General features: G+C 38.5%; 1 pseudogene; it reads left to right on the plus strand.

Annotated features, from left to right (window-relative positions):
* Nucleotides 1-1,077: 1,077 nt before the first annotated feature.
* LOC143605254 (abscisic acid receptor PYL4 pseudogene) lies at nucleotides 1,078-3,605 on the plus strand (annotated as a pseudogene).
* The last annotated feature ends 1,993 nt before the right edge of the window (nucleotides 3,606-5,598 follow it).

The following is a 5,598-nucleotide window of genomic DNA, read 5'->3' on the forward strand; positions in this document are numbered from 1 at the left end:
TTTAAAAAAAACAAAAAAATGTAAAAGTGACCGGGCGCCACGTGACGCATAAGTTCTAGGGGTGGAAAGTTATGACTACACATTCTTTTTGCAAAAACCATAACTCTGACCGTGCGTGAAATAAAAACAAAAAAATGTAAAAGTGACCGAATGCCACGTGACACATAACGCCTAGGAATTGAAAGTTATGACTACACGTGCTCTAATAAAAAATCCAAACCACTTCATTTTGTAATTTATGATTCAATTATGTACTTTTCGTGACTCCCATAACCTAAACCAAAAGTAAGCCTACAGTAACACCAGCAAACTAATCTTTTTTTTTCTTTGAAAGGCAAACTAAGTAATGCCGGGTACTCTGTACGCGGTCCCTATTGGCTAAATGTAGCCTGATCCGGCCACTAGTCCGGACGGACGGAGCCTCTAGCGGTCCACCTGTTGAGGGAATCACCGGATAAAACCCGACTCCCATGCCCGCCAAACGGCACGACAACGAGGAGCCGGTAAAACCAGGTGAGATCAGGACTCGAACCCTGGTAAGCCACGGTCATCCCTCATATCTCCCATATAAATTGGTGGTAGTGAGGTTTAACCCCCTACCTCTCACTAGTAAAGTGAGTGCTCTACCATTGAGCTATATTCAATTTATAATTGGATGTGGAAAGTTTTAACTACACTTACTTTTTACAAAAATCATAACTCTGACCGGACGTGAAATAAAAACAATCTTCTATGAACATATAATATTAATTATGATTATGCAACATTGCAGTTTCCTTTTATAATTCCAAATAAATATTATAAAGTAACAAAACAATAAAGCCAAAAGGCATAGGCTGCATATAAAGTTTATATATGCAAGTTGGTCCTCCTACTTGTGTCCCCCCAAATAAATTCAAACTAATTACATGCAACTTGCAAACCCCATTCTCAATCTTCACGCATATCTCATGTCTTCATATAATATAAAAACATGTCATGTCGTATCATATCATATCATATCATATCATATCATAAGATTCTACGTGCGTTCAACCGTCTCACTTAACTTAAATCCAAACAAAAATCAAGAAAATCATGTGTTCCTCAATTCAAACCCAAACTATTCAACAAAACAACCCTAAATACACCATGAACCACCTTCCACCGTCTATTTACATCCCGGGAGACCTCTACCGCCATCACCGCCACTGGGTGTCAAACAACCAGTGTTTTTCAATAATAATTCAGTCAATAACCGCCCCTGTTGAGATCGTGTGGTCCGTAGTCAGGCGTTTCGACAACCCGCAGGCGTACAAGCACTTTCTCAAGAGCTGTGACGTGATCATGGGAGACGGTGACGTGGGTTCCTTGAGGGAGGTTCGGGTAGTGTCGGGTTTACCGGCCGAATCCAGCATGGAGCGGCTTGACATCCTTGATGATGAACGACATGTTATGAGCTTTAGCGTTGTTGGTGGTGACCACCGGCTGAAGAACTACCGGTCTGTTACGACCCTTCATTCACCACCGACGTGTGGTGGCAGTACCACCGTTGTAACATCCTAAATATTATAATGTTAAATAAAGAAAGTTACGTTTAGTGATTTCGCGTTATTAATTAATTAATATCGAGTAAAGAACGGATCATGGACTTAGATTAATTAAGGTGGATTAAGTGGTAATGAGCTTTAGGTCCATGGGCTTCAAGAGGTATAAATACCCTCTTAAACCATCCTAAAACCCTAAATCCTCATTCTTACCATCTTATTCTCTAACACACTCATAACACACACACACCCTACACCACCTTACGGCCGAGAGAGAAAGAGGGAAAGCGAGGTCGAGCGAACATTCGTTTTGGTGGATCTTGACTATTCGAGCCATACACGAGATTTATAGTTCATAAACAAGCTAGCCTAGGCCAAACGAAACGTAAAGGTATGATTTTGATCTTAAAGTTTATGTTTTTATAGACGATTAGCCTTGAAACTTGAGTCTAGAATAGATCGGGTATGAATGAAACGTAAAGTTATAAACTTGATGTTAGAGATGAACTTAACGAACTTACGGCTGCTATGGCTCGTTAGAAATAAACCTTTAAACCTAGTATTGAACGTTTTAATCTAAAGGTCCAAGCTTTACGCACTTTCGGGTCGTGTTTAACCCAAAAACGGCTAAAGGAATGTTTGCGAGAATTATTAACATCTTATCGAGATATTACACCTTGAAAACCGACTGATTACAGAGGTTTTGGGACGAGCCGTAGCTGCTGCTGGGTAACTTCGCCCACAGCAAGTTCGCCCAGCAAGTTCGCTAAGCATACAAGTTCGCCTACTGTGAACTTCGCCTGGTATAATTTCGCTAAGCATGCAAGTTCGCCCACTGTGAACTTCGCCCCTTGGACCCTGCTAGGGGCTGCCGCCCCTAGAACCCTGCTGCCAGGGGCGCTGCCCCCGGACCCCCGTTCGTTGTGGGATTACAATAGACTAGAAGCACGATATGGGTAGTGATAATTAATTAATACATGTAATTATTATATAGTTAGTCGTGCACAGCTCAGGAAAGGGATAACGATTAACGGTGAACGCAACAGGATCCAGGTGAGTTCTAGCCCCATTTATGTGTTATGTTTTCGGGGCTGTGTGCATACTCAATATGTTTGTTAATACGCTTATCCTAAGAGATAAGTGTATGCCTTATGTGAATAATGTGAAATGTATGAATGATTGCTTGATGGTACGTGAATGATCTTCGGATATTGCACGTACTGTCAGGTTGTAACGCTATGTATAAGGTAAGTATGATATGTATTCTTATGTGTATGAACGTGATAAAGTTAATAAAAGAAGGAAATGATGGTTGTATGGTTACGAAAAGGGTACCGAGCCCTAATAATACTCGAGGTATGATGTATGGTTGTATGCTAACGAAGAGGGAATCGAACCCTACTAATATTCGAGAACTAGGGAACCGAGCCCTAATAATACTCGAGGAAGGAGGGTACCGAGCCCTAATAATACTCGAGGAAGGAGGATACCGAGCCCTAATAATACTCGAGGAATGTAGGGCGTAATGCTCTTTATAACGTAAGATATGAAAGTAAGTTAGTATAAAAGAAAGTATGAAAGTATGAATGAAAGAATATAAGTTTGTGTGTATTGTATAATGTATGATTAACTAGAACTCACGCAGCGTAGCTGACTTTTAGTATGCACGCAGGTGAGTAGGATGAGGCAGCTCGCTTGAGGAGACACGTGGCATTGAATAAGAGGCTGGCATCAGAAGGCTCAAGACGTGATATGTTTTAATTACTTTGTTTTTGAAAGACAAGTTGTTTGTTTAAGACAAGTTTTGGATTGTTACGAAATGTTTTATTAAAGTTTTTAATGTTCCGCGAATGTTTTAATTAACTCTGATATTTAGAACTGCGTTTATGAGTAAATCCAACACGAAAGTAGGGCTACCGGTAACGGGGCCTTACAACCGTGGTGGTGGAGTCGTATGTGGTGGACGTGCCGCCGGAGAATACTATGGAAGAAACTTGTGTGTTTGTGGAAACTATCGTACGATGTAACTTGTTGTCATTGAAGCAAATCGCACAAAATTTGGCCCATAATAACAAATAAAGAAAATGTTTCTTGTTCTTTTAATTAACAGTTAATATTAACTTATATATTAGGGACTTTCGTATAATTTTTCATGGGATTTTTATTATCAGGCTTTGTTAATTTTATGGTGAAATGCTATGAAATTGATATACAAGATCAAGTACTCTCATGTTAATAATATATCATTTTCATTTTACTTTTCTGTCATCGATGTCTTTCAATATCTTTTAACTTGTACGTAGAGATGCTTGATGTTTTTTCATAGATTATCAGTTGAAATTTATAATTTTTTGTTTATTTTATTTCTCGTATAAAGAATAAGCGTTTTCAACTAATTCTTTTTTCTATTAAAAACTCAGTTTGAATTAATGCTTACTAAAAGCGCTAATAAACTGAGTCTATTCTCTATAGTTACTTGGTATAGAGATCAAACAAGATTAATAGATTATGCTAAGACAAGTAGACAACTTCTTCCACATATAGCATGCAAGTTTACAAGGTAGCACATGTGTTGTTTAACATCACATAATATTAAGAATACATGTTACATGCCTAGTAACACTAAAGTAAGTCAGCTATAACGCTACACCACCATACAAAGGCTATAAGACCGAGCGTAGTCAAGCGTTATAGGGCAACGTTTTAGCCCAAAACTCCGGGGAACCCTTCGACGTTTTGGGGCGTTTTGGCCTTCAAAAACCCTCTCAGCGTTTTGTGCACAACGATGGTTGAAGATGATAGTGGGGTCAAGAAGAGGAAGCAGCCAATAGAGAAGGAAGGTGATGGTGTTTTTGCTTTTTTCCACTACTGATGGTCTAATAATGGAGGGTAGTCATCGGTTGTAGAGCCTATTTTGTTTATTAAGTCTTATGTATTATTCCCGAACTTAATCATGTGTGTATTTATTTGTGTTTGTAATGTTTGTGCCCTATGCCACTTGTTGTAAGCCCATTGGGCATGACTTGACTTGGACCATGCTTCCCATATATAAGGAAGCATGACATGATATACAAGATAACATTTTATCATAATATCTTCTAGTTTTTCTCTCTACTCTGACTCTATCTCTAAACTCACGGCCATACCATAAACTAGATCTGAGATCTAGGTTAGCTTTAGTGATTTCCGCTAGCTAAAGCTTAGATTGACTCAAAAACTCATGTTGTTAAATCCGTTTCGAGACCGGCAATTTGCATCAGAGCTTTCGGCTCTACTAGGTGTAGTTCTTGGATCACAGCCTTGAATCTAGGTCTTGTTGTGGTGTTTAAAGAAGTGGTCTTGCTTACTTTTGGGTTTCAAGGTGTTCTTGAACATCTTGAAAGTGTTCTTGGGTGTTAAAGTGTGTTTTGAAGGCTTCGAGTTCTTCAAGTGTGATTGTTAAGGTGTATTCAAGCTTGTGTTGGTTATTTTTATGATGATTGTTGTGGATTTGTAGTTGTTTGTGCAATTAAAGTGGTGAAAAAGTGTGTGGAACCTCATTCCAATCGAATCGAACGAAGTACAAGTGCTTTCAAAAGTGGATAAGATAGTACATATCTTGATTTCTGTGCAAAAAGTTGTTTTTGGACTACTCTGAAGTTTAATCAAATCGACTTATTAAGTTAATCGAATCGAACTTCTACTTCCAATCAAATCGAACCTACCATCTAATTGAATCGAATATGCAAAACTAATCAAATCAAATCTCCATTCGATTCGATTCGTTTTATATTCGACTCGGTTAATATATTTGTTAGATTAGATTGAAAATCCAGTCGATTCGATTCCTTTACCAATTTGATTCCTTTATCTCTCACTTCATTACTGGTCCATTCTAATTGAATCTACTATTCGATTCGGTTAGTTTGTAATTCTGTTTCAACATATTCTCTTTCAAGTTCCTCAAGCTACTGCTCTATTGTGCAAGATGTCTCACAACCTAAACTCATGTCATTTGAAAGCAACTTTGATGACTTTAAGTGGAGGTTTAATAACGCTTGAGGATGATTGATCATGGCCTGATAAGATCAAT

This window comes from Bidens hawaiensis, unplaced genomic scaffold (assembly GCF_021521415.1).
Source record: "Bidens hawaiensis isolate Kalapana, Puna unplaced genomic scaffold, B.hawaiensis_p1.1 tig00068796_1, whole genome shotgun sequence".
NCBI lineage: Eukaryota > Viridiplantae > Streptophyta > Magnoliopsida > Asterales > Asteraceae > Bidens > Bidens hawaiensis.